This window comes from Cherax quadricarinatus, chromosome 83, assembly GCF_038502225.1.
Source record: "Cherax quadricarinatus isolate ZL_2023a chromosome 83, ASM3850222v1, whole genome shotgun sequence".
NCBI lineage: Eukaryota > Metazoa > Arthropoda > Malacostraca > Decapoda > Parastacidae > Cherax > Cherax quadricarinatus.
Genome location: NC_091374.1, coordinates 9,896,541 through 9,912,665, shown reverse-complemented (window position 1 = coordinate 9,912,665; position 16,125 = coordinate 9,896,541).

Here is a 16,125-nt window from a genome sequence, read left to right as displayed (position 1 = left end):
GACTTGTATGTAGGGTTTGCTACTAGCCATGGTTTCAGTATCCTCGGTAGGACCTTGGAACATATCCCCCGTGGATACAGGGGTCTTACTGTACACCTAATATTTGTCAAATGTTTTGAAATTATATTTCTGAAAATAAAATAAGTACAACTGGTCCAAAGAACAAAGTCCTAGAAGTGGTAAGTACAGTGACTGCACTCTGAAGGAGTGGGGATATCTTCATTTTAGAAGGGCATCTGAATTGTGGTATCAGCACATAGGATTCAGCTTGAAATCTCCAGAGATATGGGCACCCAACAGCAGAGTAAGCCAATCTTCCATAGGCTTATGCCCAGGCTAAGTGGCTGGGCAGAGCAGGGCAGGGCAGGCTAGGGCAAGGAAAGGCATGGAAGAGCAGGCAGGGCAAGCCAGGGTAGGCCAGTAGAACAAGAAAGAGCAGGCAGAGCAGGCAAGAGCTGGGCTGGGCAGGGCAGGGCAGGGCAGGACATGCAGAGACTGGCAAAGATATACCTTACCTTTGATGAGTTCTGGGAGTTTTTTTTTACTCCCAGCACTCAGCCATGGGCCAGGCTCATCTGGTGCTTGCCTGGTCAACCAGGCTGTTGTTGCTCATGGCCTACTGACCTACATATCCATCACAGCCTGGCTGATCTTTTACCTGGTGAAGATACTTGTCCAGTTTCTTCTTGAAGACTTCTACATATGTCTCAGCAGTATTTCTGAAATCTTCTGGTAAGATGTTGAATTATACCATTACAGCCTCTCCTCACTTAGTGATGTACTCACTTACCAATGACTCGGACTTACGACCAGCGCTCTGACCAGTATACGTACCTAAATAATGTATATTAGAGCAGATTTCCTCTATTCTGTTTATCACATTATACAGCACACTACTGTATAAACATTTAAAAATATACTAAAAATGTTATAAATGGTGCAAAAGTGACATTAAAACAATATCAAAGATGGTTGACACAAACCCACTACCATTATAGTGTGCTCTTTGCTTAGCGATGAATTCATTTACCGACTTGGTCTTAGGAATGGAACTCTGTCATTAAGTGAGGAGAGGCTGTATATTCATCTACATTGATTACCCCATTTTTTCTCCCCCTCTTTTACAGGAGCCAGCATTCGAACCAGGATGTTTCATCATGACTTCAAATTTGTATTTGTACTTGGGTCTGTAAGAGGTGTGTGTCAGATCTGTCCCTTAATGCTTAAGTGGTTTACATAAAAACTTTGTTAATGAATTTAATTTTAATATTTCAGGTTTTTATACATTTTTTGTCATAAACATTCAGATTAACAATTAATTTTTTTACCAAAGGTCATCTTCAGTTCTGTGATGATTGTTATTTTTTTTTTAATTTCTTATAAAAATGAATCTCAGTAATGCAAAGTTTCCATGATGAAAACTAGTTTGTTGAGTTTTTGTTTTTGTTTATACAAGCTGGGGTGATTGCTGGTGTGATAGCTGTATCTTTCTTGACATTTAAAATTTAGTCATAATTAATGTGAAAATATTATAGGTAAGGAGGCATTTGGAAACTAGAATAAGGAATTCTGAACAATAAAGTTTAACAAATATACCTGCATCTTATTTCTTTCACAAGGGTTTCATACATTAAGCAGGTCGTCTTGAATAATAGTGCCATTATGTAATTGAATTGAATTTTTGAAAGATAAATTGAGAAACTGTGCATTGTTACTAGTGTATAAATGTCAAAGGTCAAGAGCTTGAGGCTTCTTGGTTTTTGTTTTCCATGTCCATTCTAAAGTCTCTTCTCTACTATGGACTCTCTTTAATTTGTCAATTTTCAATGACTCCTTTACTACTGCAGTGCACACTGATGCTGTATATGCATTGCTTTTTTTCTGACTGTTTATTCAAAGGAAAGACTTCTGTGCTTTACACTACAGTTTTTAAACTGCAACATTAACACCCCTCCTTCAGAGTGCAGGCACTGTACTTCCCATCTCCAGGACTCAAGTCCGGCCTGCCGGTTTCCCTGAATCCCTTCATAAATGTTACTTTGCTCACACTCCAACAGCACGTCAGTATTAAAAACCATTTGTCTCCATTCACTCCTATCAAACACGCTCACGCATGCCTGCTGGAAGTCCAAGCCCCTCGCACACAAAACCTCCTTTACCCCCTCCCTCCAACCCTTCCTAGGCCGACCCCTGTCAGGCTAATGTCATTTAATCCTTTATAATGCTGACCTGAAATACTTTAAACTATACATTGGATCCCTTAGTGCTAGTTTTATTTCTCAGCAGTCTTGCTGGATCCTGGCCCATTTTGCTCAGAGTTACTGTGCAGACTCGTGCACATTCTGGATGAATTTCAGGATATTGTCCACCAGGAAAAGTTGCCCTTTACAGGTTGTCTAGTATTGACTTGTCTCTTCAAGGGGGGCTCCTTGATGCGGCGAAGAAGCTCTTGGTCTAAAGAATTAGAACCTTTGGTCTTCGTCCTCAGACTGAACGTAATTACCCTCAGTCTTCCCTTCCCTATCCCATCCCCCTTTTTTCCATTTCCTACCCCCTCTCAACCCTTCCTTTTCCCCGTCCCGTTTGTAGCCTCTGGGGTCCTCCCCCTCTGGCATTATGGTTTCTAGGTAGGGGGAAGTATTTTTTCTTCTTTTTTATCTTTCAGATCATAACAAGAAAGAATTACCATTATCATGGAGTCTTCGTTCCGTGATAACCCTCCTCCTCCCAGGCTCCTTTCTGTTCCCTCATCCTGTTCTGACTCGGCTTCGTTATTGGACCATTCTCTAGACTCTTCCCATACCCCTGTACCTTCTCCTGGTGACACTTTGTTACCTGCTCCAGGTGCTGAGGCTCTGCCCATTCCTGTTAGTGCCTCTGCCTCTTGCAAGCCTTTAACTATGCATCCTGCTTCCCCGAATACAGTGCGATGGTTTTTGGGTCGCCCGCCTACCTCAGGTCGAGCCACCCGCAGTAATACGCCTAAATGTTCCAGACTATTTGCTGATGAGGGTGCTTTTATGTCTGCTCGTTCCACCCAAAAACGACCTATGTGACACCCACTTCCTTTACACACCATGTTTACAACTATGCAGTGGACTAAATTCTTTTCCTTACAATTGACATCACCAACTGATTATCTTTCTGACCATAGTATTGGTACAGCTCTTTTGTGACACGGCCAAAATATATCCTTTCACACTCTCCGAAGTGGTGCGTGCATCATTACAGTTCAGAATGCAGAACAAGCTCATGATCTTTCCCATCTTACTTCCATTGATAACATTCCAATCATAGTTCACAAGCATGCTACTCTCAATTCTTGCAGTGGTATGGTGGTTTTACCGCATACCATTGTACAGAGTGATTTTCCATCTTGCAGTGATGATATTTTGGGGTAATTAGCCCTTCAGGACCTTCCAGTTCTCAAAGTAGATGCACATGTCCTGCCCACTCGTGGGTGGAGGTGCATTCCTAGTAACATTGCCCGTTTAACCTTTGACTGCTATGAACTTCTGTCCTCCTCTTATATCGCGGGCCATCACCTAGAAGTCCAGGAAGTGGTCCCTACTCCCCAACAGTGTTGAAACTGCTGGTGCTTCGGACACCCTGCTAAATACTGCAGATCTCCGGCAGAATGCTCGATCTGCGGTGCTGCGGATCATGTTGATACAAATTGCAGTCTTCCCCCCACTTGTCTCAACTGAAATGAACCTCATCCTTTTTCACACTGATGTCAGGTCTATCTTAATGAGCGAGAAATCCGTTGTCTTAAAGAGAGCAAAGGCCTTACTTGTGCTATGGCTGTCTCTTGGCTCTGCCTTCAGGGGAATCTTCCTTGTGTCCCTTTTTCTCGAGTAGCTAGAAGACCTCCAACCTTGGCAGTCCTACCGCCTAACGGCTCCTCCGGTGTCACCCGTCTCATAATTCTTTTGTGGTTTTTACCCTCTGAAACCTCCACCTCCTTACCTATTCTTACCTCTACTTCTCACCCGCTAGTTTCTCAGTCTGCAAGGCCTCGCACACCTGCATCTTCTTCGTGCCTATCATCTGCAAAGTTGAACCTGTCTCATAAGCCCAAGTCTCTTTGCATTCCTCCAGTGCTTTCAATTCCCAACAGTTTTCCTTTTCAGCCTCAGTGCCTAGTTCTCACTCCCTTTATATTATTATTATTATAATCAAGGGGGAAGCGCTAAACCCGGAGGATTATACAGCGCCTACCACTCCCTTTATAGCTCTCGCACGAAGGTGGAGGTTCACCCCCTCCATTCTTCTTCCCCAGTTACCTTCCAACCTCCTTCCTCTCCTGTTCCACTGCAGGACTCTTCTGCCTCCCACCAGCCTGTCTCACCAGGTTCATACTCCCCTTCCCCCTCAGACCTCTTTGGTTCCCTCCATAGTCTCCCCAATCTCTACTTGCTCTACCTCACCTGTCTCTGAAATCATGGTATTGGCATCTTCCTTATCCTCTGAGACACTTGACGTTATCTCGAAATATACTGCAGAGATGAAACCCTCGATGGACACTGATGCGCCTCCTTCTACCCCTTATCATTTTTCATGACTCTTGCAGCAATCATTTCCTTCACAGCATTCTGATTCCTCCTTGCTTACACACTTACCGTTGCCTCCACACATTGACTTCACTGACTCTAATAGCCCAAAGATTTTATCGCTTCTTATTGTTGGCATACCTGTCTGTGAATAATGACTTATTTACAATGAAATATTCGTGGCCTCAGGAGTAATAGAGGAGAGCTCCAGGCATTGCTCTCCCAGTTTTCCCCAGTATGTGTCGGGTTACAAGAACCCAAAATTCGTTCAGCTGTTATTCGTCCCATTTTGAGCTATATGTTCTTGAATTCTTCTGATCCCTTTCCTGATGAATCATTTAATAAGAGTGTGCTTTTGTGCGCTTTGGTATACCATATCAGCAGGTCTTTTTTCGTTCTCTGCTGCATCATACTGCAGCCCATATTTATTTGCACAGATGGTATACAGTTTGCTCTATATCTCTCCCCTTCCAGTGCATTCTGTATCTTGGATATTGCATTCTTGATCTCTTCTCTACCACCGCCCATCTCGTTAGGTGATTTTAACACTCTTCATCATCTTTGGGGAGGGTCCCTTTATGACTCTTGTGATGATCAGTTGGACTTTTCTCGCTTCTCCTCCTCTTCGTGTTTTAAATACGGGTGCTCCCACTCTCGCAGTCAGTCTATCTGCTCTTCATCACTTGCCACTTGATTATGCTTGGTCTGTTCTCCCAGATTTGCATGACAGTGATCACTTTCCTATTCTTCTTACTTCTACTATGTATTCCCAACCACCTCATAGCCCTCGTTGGCAATTTGGCCGAGCAAATTGGGACTTATACTCTCATCTTACCGCCTTTTGTGGGGCCCTTACTTCGTCCTCTATTGATGAGCTTGTGCCCCAATTTTTGACCTTAGTTTTGACTGCAGCATCATGTTCTATTCCTCAAACCTCAGGCAGGCATTCTCAGACGTGTGCCTTGGTGGTCTCCTGTGTGTGCCCATGCAGTGCGTTTGAAATGTGCTTCACTGGGCCTTTATCGATATAATCGGACCTTAGATTGTCTTTTGGACTGTAAGCAGGTAAGGGCAGTCACTCGCCGCGTCATACGCGACGCTAAACGCACTAGTTGGCAAGACTACATGTCTACCATTACCTTGACTTCCCCTACGTGTGCGGGTTTGGAAGAAGGTATGGAAGCTGTGCGGCAAGTACACTCCAGACCCTGTTCCCGTTTTACGGAACCTCTGGAAGTTGCCACAGAAATTGGGAACTACAGTGGTACCCCGAGTTTCGAACTTATTCAATTCCAGAATGCTGCTCGAGTGCCAATACTGAACAAATTTGTTCCCATAAGGAATAATGTAAATTAGATTAGTCCATTTCAGACCCCCAAAAATACACTTACAAACACACTTACACAAATACGCTTACATAATTGTTCGAGTTGGGAGCAGTTCAAGACTCAGGGTACCATTGTATCTTGTCCATGTCTCCCAAGGGCTTCACCTTTTCCCTCATTTCTTGAGTCTAAGTCTACCAAGAAGCAATTGCCCTTGGATTTCTCCCCTTATGGAATGGAGCTGTATAACATACATTTCACTCTCCTAGAGCCAGAGTCCATGCTTTCCGCTTGCCAGTCATTGGCACCTGGGCCTGATGATATTCATATCAGTATGCTAAAACATCTGCATTCTACAGCCCTTACAGTACTTTTGTGTCTTTTCAATCTTATTTGGACGCGAGGGGTTCTCCCTCGGCAATGGAAATCTGCCATTGTACTACCGTTTCACAAACCAGGCACCTCTGGGCTTGATACCTCTCTCTATCATCCCATTGCTCTGACCAGTGCAGTCTGTAAGGTGATGGAACGATTGGTGAATCGACGTTTGATATGGTATTTGGAGACTCGCAATAGTCTTTCCCCTCGTCAATATAGCTTTCATAAGGGCCTCTCTACTTTGGATCCCTTGCTCCACTTGGATACGTATGTGCAAAATGCCTTGGCTAACAAACACTCCGTCCTAGCAGTCTTTTTTTTTTTTTATCTTGAGAAGGTATATGACACCACTTGGAGGTATAACATTTTAGCCCAAGCCCACTCCTTAGGCCTCTGCGGTTATCTACCAACTTTACTTACTGCTTTCTCATCTGACAGACATTTTTGTGTCCATGTTGGCACCTCACTTTCCTCAAACTTTGTTCAGGCCAAGGGTGTCCCACAAGGTTGTGTTCTTAGCACTACCCTTTTTGTCTTGGATATAAATGACCTACCTTCAGTTCTTTCATTGCATATTTGGCCGTCACTTTATGTGGATGACTTCGCTATAGCTAAAGCAGGCACTGACTGTTGCCTGGTAGCGGCCTCCCTCCAGGATGCGAATGACTGAGTTTCCCATTGGGCCACTTCTCGTGGATTTAAAATTTCTAGTACAAAAACCCATGTCATTACCTTCACCAGATGTCCTCTTGTCCCAAATATTCCACTGTATTTACACGGCTCACATATTCCAGAATGTGATGCGGTCAAGTTTCTTGGCCTTCTCTTTGATTGCCAGTTGACATTGAAACCTCACATTTCCTCTTTGAAGGCAGCTTGCCATGGTCAGCTGAATCTCCTCAAAATTCTTGCACATCGTTTATGGGGAGCAGATCGTTGGACTCTCCTCTGTTTGCATTGCAACCAAGTCTATTCTGCAACTTCTCCTACCACACTTTCTAAGTTGGATCCCCTTCATTATCAGGGTCTATGTTTATGCCTTAGTGCCTTTCATTCATCCCCTGTTGAAAGCCTCTATGCTGAGGTGAATGTTCCTTCCTTAGCTAATCGTCATGATGCTCATTGCCTTTGTTGCTATGTCCGCTCTCATGACCTTCATATTCCGTCTATGTATAGGTTGGTCTTAGACGTTAGTAGAAGCCCATTATTTGTTCGATGCCCCCATTACTCCGACTGTTTTCTCTCCGGTCTTCTCTCCAGTTGTCTCCTGTGTATGTTAATTTAGCATTTGCCTTTTCCCTTCCTCCTCGGGAGGTTCCGACATTTCGTATCTGCTCTCCCCTACTGCCATGCACCAAAGCTCTCCTACCTACGACTGCTTTTTGCTCTCTTTTTCTTGATCATTTCCGGTCACATGCTCATGCCATTCCTGTTTACACAGATGGTTCTAAATCTTCTGACGGTGTTGGGTTCATGGCAGTATTCCCTGACGATGTTGTCCAAGGTCATTTGTTACTCGTTGATAAATTAGACACGTGCAACTCTTGGGTATCTTTATTGAGGAAACGTTTCAACACAGTGGCTTCATCAGTCCATACAAAGGAGAATCTTGAACAACAGGAGGAGAATGAGGTAATCAGTCCCTCAACCTTCAGTCCTGTTCTTCAAGATTCTCCTTCATATGGACTGATGAAGCCACTGTGGCGAAACGTTTCCTCAATAAAGATACCCAAGAGTTGCACATGTGTCTAATTTATCAACGTGTCTGTTCTCTGAACCATTCATATGCAATTTGTTACTCGGCTAGTATTTTTACTGCCAAGGTGTAAGCCATTCTCATAGCACTGCTCCGTATTACATGTATGTCTCCTTCTATGTTTGTGATCATTTCAGATTCCCTCGGTGCTTTACAAGCCATTAAACAACTTAATTCCCCTCATCCATTAGTGGTTCATATTCAACTATGGTTGCATTGTGTGGCTAGCAAAAACAAAGACGTCGTTTTCTGTTGGGTCCCTGGACACATTGACGTGCAGTGCAATGAACAAGTGGATGCTGCTGTGCGGTCAGCAGTGCATGATCTTCTGGTTTCCTATAGAGGTATCCTATTCCATTAAGAGATTATTTTCCAGTCATCTCGGCCTGTCTTCATGGCCACTGGCAACAACGGTGGTCAGGCATACACCATAACAAATTGCACTCTATTAAACCACTTTTAGGTTTGTAGCTATCTTCTTTCCACCGTTGCTGTACTCGGGAGACTGCACTCTTCCGTCTCCGCATTGGCCATACTCACCTTACCCATGGGTATCTCGTGGAATGACACCCTGTTCCTCTGTGAGGTTTGTTGGGTCCCTATTTCAGTTCTTCACTTTCTTGTAGCTTGCCCAGTTTACCAGCGAGCTTGCAGGATTTACCTCCGACGACGATGCCGCCTTACTACTCTTGCCTTATCTTCCCTTCTTGCTGATAGCCCTGCCTTTGACTTACAATCACTTTTTGACTTTTTGTCAGCAACTCCTTTACTGTATGAACTTTGACACACAGCCCTTAGCGTCCCTTCCAGCCCTTTTCTCCCCTTGCCTCTGATCCCCTCTCCACCTAGCTGTTTATAGCCCCAGAACCATTTTCTGCCCTGCAGCACTGTATGACCCTTGTCGGTTTAGCGCTTTTTGATTATAATAATAATTACAATAGTATTGACTTGGCACTTGCTTGACCACTTTATTTTTTTCTACAATCAAAACAGCAGTTGAGTTTCATCCACCATTCTCTCGTTGCTGTTGGTTAATTAAGGAACCCATTCTATATAACTGCACATGACTTGACATTTTGATTCTGCCCCCTTTTATTAAAAAATTTGAAGCCAGTTTCCAAAAGCTTTGCCATTCTTAGTTTACAATGAGGATTAATATTATTATTATAATGGGGAAGCGCTAAACCCATACGATTATACAGCACCTGTGGGGGAGGGGATGGAAGGTATTCAGGCTTAATTTAGGGAACTGGAGCACAAATCCAATTCCCTAGATCAAGAGCCCCTCACCAGCATCAAGGAACCTCCCTTGAGGGGTTCTGCCTGATGAACTAAGCTGTCACTTTGACTTGCAGCTCTACATAGCTATTATAAGTTGATTGATCTGGCACTTTTTTCCAGGAACTGGTCCAGTTTCCTGTTAAACTTCTGATACTGTAAAAAAAAAAAAAATGTGTATTATAGAAGAATCTGAATTTCCTTGGGCCATGAATGTGTATGACACTTCCGTACACTTATGTTTATTATATTCTTCCCATACCTCTACAGTAATTAGTTACACCAGTAGATTGGAGGCCTTTTATTTTTCTTCGTCCACATATTCAGGTATCTTCTGTTTTGAAAGTGCATTACAAATACTTTGAAATATTCCCAGTAGTTTAGGTATTTCTATACAAGTAATAAATGGCTTTTTTCAGGTTTGACATTTTTCCTGCTTTGAAAAGCAATGAGCATTATTATTCTAAATATGATAGGCTGACTTATTTCGATTCAGTAGCTTTGTACCATCATAGTTGAGACTTCGTTTCAACTGTTTTGTTCATGAAACAACTATTTGCTTTCAAAGTGTATAGATTGAGGTCATATGACAATTCTTATGCCTGTGTGTGTTCCTGTCATTCTGTAGTATCTGCCTGCCATCTTTAATCCAATAGTTTTTGAGTACTTTCTTAATGTATTAACTCTAAACTCTGTGCAAGCTGAAGCCATGACAGTGTATGTGCTACGAAAAAGAGTAAATGGTGAAAACTTGTAAACTTTTTCACTGTTTAGAAAGTTACTTATTGTATTAATAATAGGTGTTTTACCTTGTGGGTTTAGAATTTAGTTTTGATTGTAATAATAGGCATTTCAAGGTGTGGTAATCCATGAACACACTATATTGTACATGCAGCTGCACATTTTTTTTTTTTTAATCTTTATTGGGTTTTTGTGTTACCCCACAAAGAGCACATTTTGTTGTCAGTTTTATTCTCTAGTGGGAGCAGGCATAAGAAAGTCATAACAAGCCTGAACCACAGGTTTACTTTACCAGAATATGATGCTGCTATCACTAGAATCAGCACTTGAAAGTATATGCTCTGGTAAGTAATATCTGTCCTCAGTGTTACAGTCGCTATCATGTAATGCAGTAATTGGAGGAGGAACGCTCTTTAGCAAGAGGCTGAGGGCCTAGTTATTTGTTGTAGATGGACTATATGAACATTATTGCTTAAATAAAACTTTGTATTTCCATGCAATTCTCATTTTACTGCAATTTGTGAAATGAGCTCTTTTCAGCTTACATACCCAAAGTCTCAACATCTACTCTGGCCTCTGAATTATATCTTTAGTATCCCCACTCTATCTTTTAATTTCTACACTCAAGAGTTCTATGTACAGTAGTTACACTACACATTGCTCTTGAACATGACAGCTCCAGTTTCCTTCCTACAATGACTCACCCATATAAAACTGTTAGTATCAATATATTCTGGTACATTTCCCTTTTTGCTTCCATTAACTTGCTTTCTTTGCACAGATGCCTCAACACCTACCTTTTTCCCCCCTTGTTTTATTTTGTGATTTATTTTCTTAGACTCATTAGCTGACATGTTTACTCCCAACTATATGAAAACATTCACTTCCTCTACACTCCATTTTGTTAATTTTATCACCTTGCTCTTTTCTACATTCACTTTACATACCCTTCAAAATTTCTCAACTAAGTTTTGCACTTCTCTTCAGAATCTCTTATGCATATATGTATTGACAAATACACCATCTACTCCAAAACTTTAAACATTGTTGCACAATTTAATATGCAACAGGTTTCTCCAGTTTAAAACTGTAGTCATGGTGTCCAAAGTGAATTTTATTAGGCTCCATGACCTGCACCATCACTTGTTACAAAGCCTCAGGTAGATGCAGATGATGGGTATTTTATACCATGCTAATATTTGGGGATTGAGCAGAAGCATAGTCTCAAACTTTTGCTGTCCTCTCCCCCCTTGCTTATCCTTTGATCCTGCATCAATTCCTGCCCTGCAGCACTGTATGACCTTAGTAGATCATGGAAAGAATGAAAAACTCAAAAGGAACACTGTATACACAAATCAAGAGGGTCACCAAATAGAATAGAAGGAACACAAAAAAAGACTTGCATAATTATGTCAGCTGACCTTTCTTTCAAAGAACATAAGACAAAGATCACAACAGCCAGGAGGATGAAGGGGTGGGTATTGAGAACTTTCAAAACAAGGTAAATAATGGTAACGCTCTTCAAATCGCTTGTGTTCCCTCGTTTGGAATATTGCTCAGTGCTGATGGCCCCATTCAAAGCAGGAGAAATATCACAGCTGGAACAAATACGAAGATCATTTATGGCACACAGCCAGTAAAGCACTTAAATTACTGGAAATGCTTGAACATGTGTTACATGAAAATGGGAGTGTTGCTCTTTATTCTACTTTACCAACGTGGAGACTCGTTCACAATGTAAGGCGTTTGTATTATCGTGTAAGATTCACATTATTATTATTATTATAATCAAAAAGAAGCGCTAAGCCATAAGGACTATACAGCGCTGCAGGGCAGGAAGGAAGGGAGATGGATGAGTAATAGGTTACGGATAACAGCGGGGTAGTGGATGGTGAAAGGGTAAAGGGCAGCAAGAGACTGAACTAGAAAGGGCTGAGGGGAGTGCGAAAAGTATCATCAGAGTTTGTGGAGTAAATCAGTCGTTGTCAAGAAGTCAATGAGAGAGTCAGGATTAAAGGAGGGTCCATCAGCAAGAAGGGAAGGTAAAGAGAGAGTAGTAGAACGAAGACGACGTTGGAGGTAAATTCTGCGTGCTCGTTGATAGAGAGGGCAGTCTAACAGAATGTGGCTAATCGATACTGGAACTTGACACTGCTCACAGAGAGGAACAGGGTGCCTCTCCATGAGATACCCATAAGTAAGACGAGTGTGGCCAATGTGAAGGCAGGAGAGAGTGGTCTCCCAACCTCGGCACTGATGACAAGAAGACGGCCAGTAACCAATGCTCGGTTTACTAGAATGAAGTTTGTTACCGAGCAGAGTTGACCAACGTTGTTGCCAACGGGTGCGAAGGTGGGTAGCTATTGCAGCAAAATAGTCCAGAAATGGAAACACCTCGATAGGACATTGGTAGGTCATGTACTGCTGACCGCGCAGCAGTGTCTGCCTGTTCATTGCCCTGTACGTCAACATGACCAGGGACCCAACAAAAAACAATATCTTTGTTTGGTAGAGATATGGCGTAGCCAAAGTTGGATACGGAGAACTAGGGGATGAGATGTATCAAATTTTCATATAGCCTGTAGAGCACTAAGGGAGTCTGAGACTACTACAAATGATGACACAGGCATAGATGCGATACGAATAAGTGCTGCAAGAATGGCATACAGTTCAGCAGTAAAAATGCTAGCTGAAGATAGTAAATGCCCCCGCACGACGCTGTCCAGAAACACTGCTGCGAATCTGACGCCGTCTGAAGACTTAGAGCCATCTGTGTACACAGCGGTGGCATGAGAATGGGATTGGAAGTGATCAAGAAAAAGACAGCGGGAAGCCACCGTACGCAGTTGAGCTTTCGAGCAAGGGAGTGAGAAAGAACAGACCCGAACAGCTGGAACTTCCCAGGGGGGTAGGGAAAAGTGAGATGCTACATGAACATATAAAGGTGGTAACTGAAGGGAAGACAAGAGTGAATGTAGGCAAAGAGAAAAGGGACGGAGCAAACAGGGGCGGCGAACGAATAAAGAATGTCTACTAATATCGGTGACCATTCTATAAATGGAAGGATTGTGAGAGCGTACATAGTAGCGAAGGCAATGGGCATCACGGCGATCAGACAAGGATGGAACATTCGCTTCTGTATAGAGGCTCTCAACAGGGGAAGAGCGAAAAGCACCAAGGCACAAACGTAATCCTTGGTGATGGATAGAGTTAAGGCTAGAGAGAGTAGCAGGAGAGGCCGCGGAATAAATCTGGTCACCATAATCGAGTTTCGATAAAACGAGGGCTGAATGTAGGCGAAGCAGAGTTCGACGATCAGCTCCCCAGGAAAGATGAGCAAGGGTTTTAAGAAGGTTTAGCCGGCTGTGACAGGTTGCCTTCAGAGAGGTAATGCGAGGTTTCCAGGATAACCTACGGTCAAAGAAGTCCTAGAAACCTGATTGTATCACGTTCGGGGATACGGGAGCCATAGAGATACAAAGGATGATCGGAGATAACAGAGCGTCTAGTGAAAGTAATTTGGTGAGTTTTGGTACTTGAAAATTTAAACCCATGCGTGGTGACCCAAGTGGAAACACGGTCGACTGCATGCTGGAGAGAAACTGCAATAAGATGACAGTCAGCGCCTGCACAAGCAATAGCGAAGTCATCAACATAGAGTGATGACCAAATATTGGGTGGAAGAACAGAGGCCAAATCATTTATAGCAAGGAGAAAGTGTTGTGCTTAGAACACATCCCTGAGGGACACCTTCAGCTTGGACGAAGTCCGGGAAAAGAACATTATTGACTCGAACACGGAAATGTCTGTCAGTTAAAAAGTTCTTAAGGAAGGATGGTAGATTGCCTCGGAGGCCTAAGGAATGGGCCTGGGCCAAAATATTATACCTCCAAGTTGTGTCATATGCCTTCTCAAGGTCAAAAAATATGGCAATAACCGAGTGATTATTCGCACAGTCGATAAACAGAAGGCCGAGAAACCTGAGCACATCATGTTCAGGGATACGGGAACCAGGTATAACACTGCATTAGACCTAACAGAGGCATCTAGTAAAACTAATTTAATGTGTTTTAGAAACTTAAACCCCACGAGTACTGGCCCAGTGTGAAATATGGACGATAGCATTCTGGAGAGGCTGCTACTAGGTGACAGCTCCATCGCAAAATCAACAAAGTGACAGCCACACATTAGATGGAACAGAGGCAAAGTCTTTAATAGCAATTAGTGTGTGCTAAGAGCACAACCCTGAGACACACCTTTAGCCTGGATATTCACAGACACAAATTTTAAAAGGAAAAGTGGCAGACTGACCCAAAGGCCTAAAGAATGAGCTTGAACCAAGATGTTATATTGCCATTATTATTATTATTATTATTATAATCAGAAAGAAGCGCTAAGCCACAAGGGCTATACAGCGTTATATTGCCATGCTTTTCAAGATCAAAAAAAAAAAAAAGACTGCAATAAGTGTTTACAAGCAATTACAAACGGCATCCACGCGGAGTATAATAAAAAAGAAGTGCTAAACCTACAAGGGTCTCCACGTAATAGGTCCTATACTAAGTTGCTTTCCCTCTCACTGTTGCACAGAAGTGAGCATCCACTGTAAGCTTTTTGAGTTTCATTTGATATTGGCTTAAATGAGGTTTAAATTTTCTTGGCACTATTTGGAAGGATTTACCTGACATCACTGCAGGGCTTTTTCTTCCATAACAATTAACTTTTATGATACTTGACTTCAGGAATCCTGTATTTACTAGCCAAGGCATACATGGTATATGAAGACAAAAGGTACCTTGAATTCTGCTTGTATTAAGTGTGGAGAAATTGCATGGTTTAAGGGACCTGGTAAGTGGTTATATTTTCCTTGATTATAATGGGGAATCTAATAGGAGTATATACATATATTCCTTGCAAATAACCCTTATTTTTTACCTCTCAACTGTATATTATTTAGCAAAATTAATTTTATATTATGAGCAGAAAACTTTTTTAAAGTGGTTGTAACATTTTCAAAAAAACACAAGAAACCACAATCCTGCCACTAAACCTCAGGACCACTTGCAGTGCTGGCTTTTTCCTCTCCATCCCTACTTGACCCAATTAACTAACAGAATGGTATCCTCAGAATTTACTGAGCAAGACTAGGAAAAAACTATCTGTTCAGAGACCTGTTAGTACAATAAGCCATATCCCCATAGTCCCTGCAACGTTAATAACATTGTATAACACCAATGGGTTAAGTGTTATCCTGCACGTAAACTGTACTAAAAAAATTGTACTGAGATAACCAAGATTTTGGAGGTTTTAGTGCTGGAAAATTTAAACCCACGTGTGGTGGCCCAATTGGAAACACGATCGACTGCATGCTGGAGAGAAACTGTAATAAGGTGACAGTCAGCGCCTGCACAGGCAATAGCGAAGTCATCAACATAGAGTGATGACCAAATATTTGATGGAAGACTAGAGGCCAAATCATTAATAGCAAGGAGAAAAAGTGTTGTGCTCAGGACACATCCCTGGGGGACACCTTCAGCTTGGATAAAGTCCGGGGAGAGCACATTATTAACCCGAACACGGAAATGCCTGTCAGTTAAAAAGTTCTTAAGGAAGGATGGTAGATTGCCTCGAAGGCCTAAGGAGTGGGCTTGGGCTAAAATATTATACCTCCAAGTAGTGTCATATGCCTTCTCAAGGTCAAAAAATATGGCAATAACCGAGTGGTTATTCGCAAAGGCATTACGAACATACGTATCCAAGTGTAGTAAGGGGTCTATGGTAGAACGTCCCTTACGAAAGCCATATTGACGAGTGGAGAGACTGTTGTGTGTCTCTAAATACCACACTAAACGTCTATTTACTAGGTGTTCCATCACTTTGCAAACTGCACTGGTAAGAGCAATGGGACGATAGTGGGAGGTTTTATGTCCCGTAGTGCCTGGTTTGCGGATTTCCACAGCTGTGGAAGAACTCCTTGTGACCAAATAAGATTGTAAAGGCGTAATAGGACTGCAAGGGCTGACTGATGTAAATGTTGTAGCATACGAATATGAATGTCGTCAGGCCCAGCTGCCGATGATCAGCAAGCTGAGAG